This window comes from Electrona antarctica, assembly GCF_951216825.1.
Source record: "Electrona antarctica genome assembly, chromosome: 9".
Lineage (NCBI taxonomy): Eukaryota > Metazoa > Chordata > Actinopteri > Myctophiformes > Myctophidae > Electrona > Electrona antarctica.
Genome location: NC_136790.1, coordinates 30,723,198 through 30,736,628, shown reverse-complemented (window position 1 = coordinate 30,736,628; position 13,431 = coordinate 30,723,198).

The window sequence follows — 13,431 nt, the reverse complement described above, 5'->3', positions numbered from 1 at the left end:
GAGGCCGATTTGAAAGACTTCCCTGTCCTACTGGGAGTGTGCGTTCAAAGTCTCACAACGATCGGTCCAGCGGTGCCCAAGGTTAGCTGTTCACAAACGGACAGACAGACAGACAGACAGACAGACGGATGGACCACAGAGTTAAAACTAGAAAAAGTGTGTGTGATGTTTGGCAAAATGTTTAGGAGTAATATAAAAATGTTTTTTTCTGGCCGGGCATCAAGTCTGCCTGAGAGTTCCCAGATGGGAGCAGGAGGGGGGAACCCAGTGTACTCTCTGCTGCCCCATCTGGCGGAGTCAGGTTAGCAGTTATAGCTAAACACAGGAATTGGCCTGTTATAGCGCCACCATGAGGCTGATTTGGAAAAAAATGAGTGGCATGTCGTCCTCGGCCTAGTGGAAATGTGCGTGTATAATTTCACGGAAAATTGCACACTGTTTGTGATTTGTGGCATTTTGTTCGAAACGGACCAATCATGAGAGCTTTGGAAGCCAATATTTCCAATCAGGATGGAAGATGGGAAATGGTGCAGATCCGTGTTGAATGAAGATAGTGTATACCGAATTGTCTGATGTATGGATAAAATGTGTACGAATAATCTACAGAAATGTATTTTGCCTAAATCGGCCTCATGGTGGCGCTATAACAGGCAGTTGAAGAATATTTGGGGCAGAGGTTCGTCGTTGCCATCCAGGGAGTGTGTGTGCAAAGTTTGGCATGGATCGGGTCAACGGTGGCAGAGATTAGCTGGTAACGGACGGAAGGAAGGAAGGAAGGAAGTAAGGAAGGAAGGAAGGACGGACGGACGGACGGACGGACGGACGGACGGACGGACGGACGGACAGACACACACACACACACGGACGGAGTGCAAAACATACTCTCTCCCCAGCCTTCGGCCTGGTGGAGACAACAATCCCTCAGCTTCAGCCGTTTTGGCCTGACATTAATATCCCAATAAAATGTAAATATTTAAAAGATGGAATCTCCATCATGGAGATGACATTTTAAGTAATGTTCCCTGCAGTTGCTCAGCAATTCTCTCAGCCTGTTCTGTGTGGTAGACGTCAGTGATAATAGCTTGATGGATGATCCGGATCCATGCCACAGAGTTCGGACTAATAGCCACCATGGCCTTAGCAGGCCTGGCCAATGCTTTACTGGAATGGCTGGAGCTCCCTAGAGTCGTAAAGGCCTGATGCTGGCTAATAGGCCATGGAGGACCTCATTGATGTCTGGTGTAACATTTGGATCGGATTCAATGGCTTCATTTATTATTAGCTGGCAGTCTGCCACAAGCGTGTGTGTGTGTGTGTGTGTGTGTGTGTGTGTGTGTGTGTGTGTGTGTGTGTGTGTGTGTGTGTGTGTGTGTGTGTGTGTGTGTGTGTGTGTGTGTGTGTATGGTGTGTATGAAATTCAGACCTTCTCCATCAGTACTATTACACCTTACTTATATGATAAGGGGTCCCAGAATTCAAATGCAAAAGCCAATTTGTTGAGACACACTGATGCCTGAAGCATTATTGGGTTGCCTGCAGCCATTATCAAAATGTGTCTGACGTAGCGTATTCATGTGGCTGTGACTGTAATGAGGCCTATTTTACGGAAATGGTGAAGCAAAAAGCATGAGCAACGTCGTAGACCATTTTACCACGGTCCATAGACCGGCAATGTACTGTGAAGTAGGCCTACTGTTAAATACAATGTAAATACAATGTACTGTGAAGTACTAAGTAGGCCTACCTTAACTAGTACTGTTAAATACAAAAACACAATTCAGACAAGATGCTTTACAGCAAGACATGATGTGAAATTTGTGCTTAGTGTCAGCTTTGCATTTCCTACTATGATTTCCTACCATTGGTATGTTCCAACCATCGGTACTAGCTTGAGGGCCATCTGAGAATAAACACAACAGAAAAGCTCCTGCATCTCTTCACATCAGAGTTTTGACTGTAGGCTTCTTTTGCACATGCATGATCTGACCTTCTATTGTGGCTTGTACCAGCTTTGGTACAGGGCATGGCTAATGTTAACCAGGGGCCCTGGAATGCAGCAGGAGCTCAGTGAAGCGACATTAGCCCAGTGCATTAGCCTGGCTCTCTGACTGACACACATTCATGGATGGCTCCGTCCTCAGCCATCTGATGTACCCAGTCAGAGCCAGCACAGACAGCTGTAGTGTAGGCCACACACAGTCTCTCTGTGCCACCACTCCTCTCTGTCATGTGCCTTTACTGGGCTCTCATTGCTCTGTGCACTCATGTCTCCCTCTGCCTCCACTTTCATCATCCATAGCAGGGCTGGGTTTTGGTATTCAATACAAATCAAAGTGAATAGTAATGCCAGTCAAGTCCAGCGATCCATCTCTAACTTCCCATTTATGTATTTATTTTTATTTAAGCTTTTAAACATCTTGTCAAACATCTTGACACAAGTGATCTCCAGTGATCAAGTGATCTCCACAAGTGATCTCCACAAGTGATCTTCCCCTTTGTGCACAGTCTGTGATGTCAGTCACTGGTATACTGTACAGTATGTGTTTCTCACTGTTTGACTGTAGGCATTCCTGTATGGTCTCATGACCTTGTTGTGTGCTGTACACCACCATGGCTTGTCTGGCTGGACTGTAGCTGAAGGTCTGCAGCTTCTGTTTCTGTCACGCAAGATCATTTTTGTTTTGTTTTGTTTTTTCAGGCAATAACTTTATTTTATTTCTTTTTTACTGATTGGGCAGAGTGCGCTTAACACCTAGCTAAAGTCTATGGTTTGACAGACCATAAGAATCCTTAGCAGAAACTAGTGATGTCCCTATCACGTTTTTTTGCATTTACAGTATAGATAGATAGTCCTACTAGACACCAGGAAATTACTTCTGGCCACAAAAGATTACAGGATCTATTGAATGTGAAGGGGAATACTAGGGGGATGCCATAGTGTGTCATAGGCTCAATATGTCAGTTTGTCACCTCCCCCTTCACATTTAATAGATCCTGTGATCTTTTGTGGCCAGATGTAATTTCCTGTGGTCTAGTATAGGACTATAGTAAATAATAATAAATAAATCGCCGTAAAATTGTTCTCTAATAACAACCTAAAACATGAACCGTGGTTGAAAAAACTAACCTTTAATGAAGGGACTGGTATTCACACACACACACACACACACACACACACACACACACACACACACACACACACACACACACACACACACACACACACACACACACACACACACACACACACACACACACACACACACACACACACACACACACACACACTGTAGATGCACAGTAGCCTACTCAGTCATATGCTCTATCTTTCTATCTTACAAACTCAAGTCTCTGACTGACCAAAAAAAGAAACCGAATTACATTCCACCTCTTATCCATTATCCTTGAAGCCACAGCTGCAGACACAGTGTTTAACAGTTCCTACTCTGAGAGATCAACGTGAAGAACTCTTCACACAGGTGAACAGACAGGCAGTGTGCCAACAGTAGCTCCCTCATAATCCACTTTGGATGTTAAGGATCCGTCAACTCTCCCTTGATTGATTGTTTGATTGCTTGATTGCTTGATTGCTTGATTAATTGATTGATTGATTGATTGATTGATTGAAATATTTATTAACAGATTGGAGAATTACAGTACATTTCAAGCACAACTCAATACAAAACTGTTAACTGTGGATGACACCATAAAGCATTACACTTGTTCACAATAGGGTCTATATAGCCAAAAACAGCTCTCTCTCTCTCTTCTCCCGTCAAAAACACACCTATATAGCCTCAAGAAAGGCCATTCAGAGGTAACCACCTACTGAGAACAGAATGGCAGTTCACAGCGAGGTGAAGCTTTTCATAAAACCTTGAATGCACAAGACATACTGTACAGTAATGCATAGAGACAGCCACTGCCTTGGAGGCACACTACAAGCAACATGTTCAGTACTGTACTGTATGTGCGACGCCGACTACAGGATCATATACGACACTGTATAACTGGTACATCACATATAGATTTTCCCTTTGTGCACAGTAGTCAATAAAGTCACAAATATACCCGCACACACACAGAAAGTTTGTAATGTATTTTGGTGCTAAATCATTCAGTGCTTTACTAAACCAGCAGTATTTGAAGGAAGATCTAAAGATCAAGAGCTGCATGGAGAGAGATATGATATTAGTAAGGGCCCGAGTTACCGAGTAGCAGCATTCTGAATCAACTCAATCTGTCTTGTTGTTTTTTGGGAGACCTTACAGTAGAGAGTAGAGACTAATGAAGATAAACGCATGGAAATGTGTGGAAATTCTGCTGAGACCTTTAATCCTTGATATATTCTTTAGGGGACAGAAGGCTGACTAGGTAATTCTCTTAATGTGGCTGTTGACATTCAGATCTGAGACTTTTACCACACCAAGATTTCTAGTTGTGTTGTGACACTGACTTTTAATAATTCTTACTTGGCTCCAAAAACAATTACTTTTTGTTTGTTTTGTCTTTGTTTAATTGAACACAATTCTGCATCATTTATTTGTTCAATGCACTTACTCAGTGCTCGTTTTGGACCAGGCCCCTGTGTGTGTGTGTGTGTGTGTGTGTGTGTGTGTGTGTGTGTGTGTGTGTGTGTGTGTGTGTGTGTGTGTGTGTGTGTGTGTGTGTGTGTGTGTCTGAGCGTGCGTGCGTGCGTGCGTGCGTGCGTGCGTGCGTGCGTGCGTGCGTGGGTGCGTGCGTGCGTGCGTGCGTGCGTGCGTGCGTGCGTGCGTGCGTACTCCTGGTGAGAGCTGGAGTGGACCTGGTGAGACGTAGGAGGGGCCCGGACAGGAGGCAACCCACAGAGCCTAGTCCCTCCACATACCAGAATTGTACCTCTCAGTCCCGGCATGAGACGATTCTAAGATGACCCTCCATAGAGAAATTACTTCCATGAACCAGAGGATGAACGAGTAACTTCATCTTACAAACGCACGCACGCACGCACGCACGCACGCACGCACGCACGCACGCACGCACGCACGCACGCACGCACGCACGCACGCACGCACGCACGCACACACGCACACACGCACGCACGCGTGCAACGGTCTCCTCCCAAAGGGGCGTACCTCGAGGACCTCCCTAGGGAGACGCCCGAGAGGCATCCTAACCAGATGCCCGAACCACCTAAGCTGGCTCCTTTCCAGGCGAAGAAGCAGCGACTCTACCCTCGCGTGACTGAACTTCAATCCAAAACATTCCATCAAAAATGCATCCGCGACCCACAAATGGGTCCTGTAGTGTTTGGGGAACAGTGTTCTAGTTATAATAATAACTCGCGTTCCTTCCTCCTGTTATGAAGAGAAGATGATTAGTCATCGCTGTCCTGGTCATGTGACTTACAGGTCATTGTCACTGTGTAACTGAACCCCCCCCCCCCAGGGGGAACACTGTACCCGCCATGCTTCAGCTTTAGCCACGCTCTATGAGTGCTACTTTCATGCTCTACTTCTTGTTCCAGTTATTGTCCTCTATGCTGTAACACCCTCAGTGTTCCTTTTTCACACTCAAATGGATTTGAGTGGAGCACTGAAGATTTTGCTATGTATGAAGTGTGTAAATAAATACTGTACTAAGGTACTGTATGTTTAGGGCTGAACAATTAATCAAAATGCAATATATAATTTCCAAACCGCAGAGAATCCCGGGACCGTATTCTTATTATAAAATGACAATAATACCAGTAACATGCCCTGAGGGCGAGTTTGCGCTGAAACAACAGGCTGGGAATGCCCATATATGGACCTTTTTTTTCTTTTCTTTTTTTCCTCATTTTTTAATTGACGTTTTCGGGCCGGGTAGGGCGTAAAATGTGTTCTCATTAGTAAGGCCAGGCGGGGCCTCGGGCCAGCCCAGTTAGGGCCCAGGGAGGGCCGGGCCTTTATTTTCGGGCCTGTTGAGAACTCTTTTTGCCGGCTGCTCTAGAGTTTGAATGGACAGGTATTAGTCAAAAGGGAGACATCGAGGAAGGACGAGTGCGGAAGGGGGATATCGACACAAGGGTTTGATGAGGTCAGATCAATATTCCGACTGTCCATGAGGCCAGATGTAGAGTTGCTGGCCGGCTCCATATGCAGATCTAGGTGATGATCCAGTCTTCTCCATGTATGGCTATGCAGGGTTTGATGAGGTCAGTGTTGTGAACTTCATATATGGAGACGGCCATATATGGAGCTATTTGCTGTTTTGCAAAAATCCACCTGTTGGTGGCGCTATAACAGGCCAATGTGAAAAGGGTGTGATATATTCTTCAGCCTAGTAGGAAAGTCTGTGAAAGATTTCACGTAAATTGCAAGCTGCGTTCATGATTTGATGAATGCCAATTAGGATGGAATATGAAATATCGGACAGATCCGGCTTGAACACATGACTATAGAGATAGTGTGTAACGATTTGTGGGATTTTTGGACAGGATCTGGAGGAGTAATATAAAAAAATGTGTTTTTCAAAAGTCGGCCTCCTGGTGGCGCTATAACAGGCCGTTCTGGAAAATTTAGGGCAGAGGTTCATCGTTGGCATCCAGGGAGTGTGTGTGCAAAATTTGGCATCGACCGGGTTAACGGTGCCGGAGATTAGCTGTGTACACAGACCGGATCCTAAACTTTCGGGGCCGGTTCCGGGCGGGTGCGGCCAATTAGAATATTTCTCGGATCCGTAGCGGTTCGGTTCAGATATCACCGGTCCCGTTTCGGACCGGGTCCAATTTTATGGACCCGTGCTGCCCTCTAGTCCGCGCTATGAGCTGCTCTGGTCGCAACCAGACTTGGCTCAGGAAACGGCCTTTGTTCGTGCCTATGGTGTGTGAAAAACATTATCGGATAGAGTAGGATGGCTGACGGACTCTATGACGTTCAAAACATGTTTCTGGTTTACTTACACACTATAATAGTTAGTTCTGATTGGTTCAAATCAATGACACGTCACTCTTTTCCGGAAAGAAAGCAAGGAAAACAAACGTGAGGGGAAATTAATAGGCTACCGGCAAGTTAAGAATGCAATTTAAAACAAAAATGAAGAACAATGCAATGAACAATAAACTCAGATGTTTAAGACAAAAGAGAGAGTTGAAGAAGCTGATAATGTGGTTAAAGACAACGTTTTGAGACACGGGGGAGGCATGGTAGAGACATTCACACATGCATCCCTCGATTCCCTCCTCTAGTCGTGTTGATATTATTCCCACTGCACTTTTAAAAGCAGTTTTTAACAGTTTAAGCCCCTACATTTTGTCCATCATTAACAGTTCTATATCCTCTGGTTTGTATCCAAAAACTTCAAACATGCAATTATCCAACCTCTCTTGAAAAGAACAAGCCTTGAACCACTAGTCCACAGTAATTACAGACAAATCTCTAAACTTCCGTTTATCTCCAAGGTTTTGGAAAAGGTTGTCTGTAACCAACTATTACAATTTCTTAACCATAATAATATATTTGACAAGTTTCAGTCTGGCTTCCATCAGAAACACAGTACTGAAACTGCACTCATTAGAGTCTCTAGTGACATTATTATGAAGGCTGATTGGAGAATGTTCAGTATTGCTTCTGCTCGGTTTAAGTACAGCGTTCAACACGATCGACCACAAGATCGACCACTTAACCCCACCCAACAGTGAGTGGGGTTAAGTGGACTGGCCTTGAAATGGTTCTCCCATTTGGGCAAGTGGCTATGGCCGAATTTAGCCCAATGAGTGTTTTCGTGCAAAACTAATGCTTGGAATGGATTCAGCATGATGAAACCCCCCTAGTTTGACATGTCACATGCTACTTAAAGCATGATGAAATTTAGAGAATATTTGCCTTATGTCAATGGTGGCCATACTGTACAGGCCATGTTCAAAACTTTCCCCTCAGACTATTCCAGGCAACATTTTTCCTGTTATTCAGGATATATTGAATGCCGATGCCAATACTTTTGCACTTTTACTTTTTAATTTTGAATGCAGGAGTTTTACTTGTAGCAGAGTAATTTCTACATTAAATGGTAAATGGTGCATTCATATACTGTAGGCCTAGCGCTTTTATCCAAAGTGCTTTACATAGATGCATCACACATACATTCATACACAATGGTGGAGGAAATGCATGCAACTCTGGAGGAGTTATTATCACAGCCATTGGGTTAAACCCCAGCATACACAGTGTTCCCAGAAGCAACCAGGTATATGAAAACAAGCCCAAAAGAAGCAACTATAGGCCACATGAGCACTTTAAACCTATTTGAAAACAGACGATCGTGACACCTTGTGAGCTTGTAGATCTGCTATTGTCAAACAAATCTTGAAAAAAGCTTTTTGAATATTGTTCGGAACATTTTAAAGCGCAAATAACATGCATTTTAAATCGGCTTTTAATATTTAATATCATATTGTCTATGTCCCTCAAAGTTATTTCTAATGGTTTGAGCCTCAATCACCACTCTGATGTAACCAGGCCTTGTCATTTCTTTCTGGACTTTGAAAGCAGTTTTGGCTGCAGTACCACAATGTCCTGAGGTGGTGGGGGTGCTGCTATGCAGATTATTTAATATTTGAGTCATTATAATACTGATGCTAGATAAACCCAGGCTTGTTTCCATTCCATGCCAGCTTGGAAAATCAAAAAATGGTGGACATTGTAAACAAAGTGGAAATGCACATTTGGAACTGAATACTGAAGAAGAGGAGGAATTATACAAAGTAGGGTGACATTGATGACATCACGATGAGGCCAAAATCAGTTGAGCTGTTCCTGAGAGCAATTTCCATTAAAACACCCATATGATATGAAAGCCTGATTGTTCAAAATTGGTTATTTGTGGGGATAGAAAACACATATGGAAGCCCCAAAAACACAAAAGAAATTGAAAAAGTTGAATTTTACGTTATAGGTCCGTTATAGGTCAAATCTGGTACGGGGGTCCCTGGGACAAAACATTTTCAGATGGGGCGGTCTGTGGACATCATTTGGGGGTCCTTAATTCAAAAGTTTGAAAACCATTGGTTCAAACAACATTTAGCAAGCCCAAATAAGCAACCATACTTTAAAAACAAGCCCCGCAAAAAACGCAACCCGCAATTACCAATATTCACAAGCAACTTTGCAAAAAAACAAGGCCAAAGTCGCTTGGAATAAGCAGACATGGCAACACTGAATCAAACACATAAGCACCGCTGCCAAGCATATATACCTGTCCCCGCAGGGCCCATCGCTCCATGGCAACCAGCCGCCCCTAATGACCATCATGGTGGCAACAGATGTGGTCCTGGCTATGGTTGGCAAGCTCACTGTTTCCCCAAACACTGGCTTTGGACCCATTTTTAGGTAAATATGTTTTCTGCAATATTCCAAAAGATATAAAAGAAATGTTCTGAATGGAAACAAATATCAAACATTTTTCAAAATTAATTCATACATTCATTAAAAACAAAAATAAATCCACAGAGAAATTAAGAAAATCCAGATTTACAAGCTCACAGCGCATCTTATTCGTGGCACGTTTTGAGCTTGTAGATCAGCTAATTTAACTAGTTTGGGTCCCTGAGAGACATCAAATGTCTCTTTGGGTCTGTAGCTAAGTAGTTTGGGAACCAATTAGCGAAGCTAGTGTTCAGCGACAAAACAGGAGGAAGGAGGAGGTGATTGAAGGAGATGCAATAAGGAAAGGAGAAAAGGCTCTCTATCCTTACCCACACACATCTGTCCCCATGCCCTGTCTCTATTTCCATCCATCCATCCATCCATCCATCCATCCATCCATCCATCCATCCATCCATCCATCCATCCATCCATCAATATGCTCTATGCACACAGAATAACTCTTCCTACAGTACTTCCAGGCATCTTCCCTACTTCCTTCACAGGTATTACCGATGATACTAATTAAGGCTCTGTTGCATTTAGTGTAGAGTGGTTCTGGACCCCATATAACTCTGAGACTGTACAAATGGAACCAAATGGACACGTAACGGTCCATTTGGTTCCATTTGTGCACTCTCTGAGTTACACACGGGACCATTTGCAACCCACTCAAGGACACTTTAGAGAATAGAGACCCACTGGTGTAGCAGAGTGTTTCTAGTGAACCAAAATGCACAATAGCAGCACCCTGACTCTGTTTCGTATAACAGGCTCTATGAGTACTGTAATATAATAATATAGATGAGATGGGCGTGTATCCTTTGAGGTTGGTTTATTGACAACTGGTATGAACGTAACACTCTTATCCATGGGTGCGTCACCTAGTCCCCCGTACCGACCAGAATGGAACAGAGCCTTAATTAGTATCATCGGTAACGCCAGTGAAGGAAGTAGGGAAGGGGCCCGGAAGAAAGGAACGTAATGAAAGGAAGGGACGTGAGTCCCGGGACTGGACGCCAGGGATGCGCCATGACGCTCATGGGTGGCAAACCTCGCACCGGACGTTCCATGAAATACATGGCAGTGAATGGAGCCAGCTGGACCAGCTTGTGAACAAACACAATTTCTGAACGTTTGCGACAATTTACAATTACAATTTAGGCATTTAGCAGACACTCTTAATCCAGAGCGATTTACATTAAGCAAGAACAAAAAGCATGGCAATACATCACATACATACAGTAGTAGTAGTAGTAGTAGAACTCATGAAACATACGTAAGCTAAGAACGTATAGGAATATCTATAAAATGATGTTTACATAAAATGCTATAAGTCTACATAAATTGCCATCTAAGTCTACATAAAATGCTGTCTAAGTTACATAAGTTGAGCCTTTGCATAAGCCTGTAGGAGGTCGAGGCTATAGGGCAAGTACTACGGAAAGTGCTATGGGCTAAGATGGAGTCTGAAGAGGTGCGTTTTCAGACTGCGACGGAAGACTGGGAGTGAATCTGTAGTTCTGATTGCAATGGGAAGTGCATTCCATAGTTTTGGAGAAGAGTTTGGGACGCTTTTCGATTTGCACAGTACATAATCTTATTGAGGCATATAAACAGCAGCAGGTATCGTTTCTCTCTCTGAGGTATCGCGAGAAACAATGGACAGTATCGCAATACTTGGCACATTCAGAAACGTACTTTTAAAATTACAGTGTACACATCAAAAAGCCTGTATGCCTTTTTCATTTTCCTGTAGCGATTATTTTACAACGGTCTCAATCATTCAGAAATAGTGTTTTTTCATATGCTTGTTCACTTAGCTCCATTAACTCCAATGTATTCCACCAGAGTTTCGGCTGTAGTTTGCCACCCAGTGTGACGAATCTGCCACCTGGAATGGCAGGGTCGAGAAAATGACGTTGGCGACTTTACCCTGTGAGCTTCCTTGCCCGGAAGTAGGAAGAGTTATTTTATGTGCATATAGCCTATAGGCCAATCACAGTTATTACATAATCGCCTGATCGCAAATCATAAACACAGTTATTTTTGCATAATCGTTTCCATATTTGGGTATCAATCCATCTGTTCATTCATCATAGTGAAAATAGACAATCGCAAGCTCACAATGTGTCACAACGTGACGTGTTATGACACTATTTATGAAATTTGTCTTTGTTTCTTAGTATACAATTATTAAATGCATGGCCTGTATTAGCCATAGTACATTCATTATTATGATTATTTGTACAGGTCATGGTCATCTATTTGCATATTTAAGTTATTTATTTGCCATCCACCCCGTGACACAACAGAAATTTTGATATGTTCCAATGTTCAATGTTAATCACAATTTTGTTTGACAATTAATGATCAACTGATATTTCATGATTGTCACAGCCCTATCCATCCATCCATAATGTACTGTATATCCTCATCTGTTCCTGTGTTTATCTTTCTGCTCATTTTATGAAGATAATTAACTGCTTAACGTTCTCAGAAATGGATTTCCAGTCATAAATAGTCAGTCTGTTGCCATCGGCACGGACAGTTTATTTGTTCCCTTTATCTGAGGCTTCTTCTGTTCACTCATTCCATTTATCCTCCCTCATGGCAATGTTACAACATTGTGACATCAAGGAACTATCCATCCGAACAAATGCACGCACGCACGCACGCACGCACGCACGCACGCACGCACGCACGCACGCACGCACGCACGCACGCACGCACGCACGCACACACACACACACACACACACACACACACACCTTATTTCTTCCCATTCTCTTTTTCATATTCATTTCTCAGAAATATATCCCTCCCAACACCTCCACAACCATTCTTCACCTCTTTATAACTTCTAGTATCATCTTCTTCTATCCATTCATCCTTCTCAAGCTCTCTCCCTCCCCATCCCTCACACTCTCATTTTGTCGCTGTTGGTCAGAAACCTTGTATGTCCAAAACCGTTCCTTAGTTATTAGAAGAATAGTGAAAATAGCTGATGTAAAAGGTCAATACTTTTGTGCCACACTCTTGTGGCACAATGAAGTAGGGTATTAATTAAAAATTAAAAACAATATGGAGATTTCTGCTCAACAGCGTCGATTTGCTCTCCTCTTATCACATCCTCTCTCCTGTACTTGTCCCATGCTCCCCTACTCTCTCTCCCACCCTCCCTGTTCTCCCCTCCAGGGATATGGTCCGGCACATGTCCCCCAGAGAGAGTGCTGAGAGAGCCTGAAATATTGATGTCCCAAGGCATAGGTTACCGCCAGCGCACTCTACGAGGGGTTTCAGACCAGTTAGGGAGAAACATGGAAACAAAAGGAAGTAACCTCAGGAAGGGTCACACAAGAGGGGAGGGAACCCTCTTCCAGTGCAGATGCATGGGCAATATCAAAACAAATGACGGAACAAGCAAACAGTATATTATGCTAATTGGAAGCAGTTCAGCAGGAAGCAGTTCAAAGACACTTCAGTCAGTGCAATGCCAGTATAAGCGATAAAGGGAAAATCTATAATTGTGTGGATCTCGGGATTCAGGTGAGAACGGAGTGGTTCCAATATGGACCTGAGATTTCATGTTTCCAGCCTGTGCAGTCAGTCATCTACTGTATCTATCACAGTCGTCTATGACGTATTTATGATATACAGTATGACTCAGCCCGATCAGACATAGAGGTCAGGTACTTCTGTGGCCTACTTCCAGTTTGCAGAAATGTGGCTCTGACAGGTCCTTCGTCTCTCTCTTGTACAGTACATCTGGTGGAGACAATTAAGTATATCAAATATTATCTTATGAAAAGGTTAACTCCCAACATAGCTTGTTTGGATTTTTAACCACACTAGAGGTGAGGCTTTATCGATGGCCATCATTACTTTGGACCAAAACAACACTTCTTGACAAATACTGGTTGAATTGCCAGAGGGTAAACCCCTGCTGATTTTGGCGACCCAATAGCCTTTCTTTTATCATTTTAGTGTTGGATATGCAGCATCCTGCATTTGTGGTACTGACTGACGTGGTTCTATGACTCACGTTCAA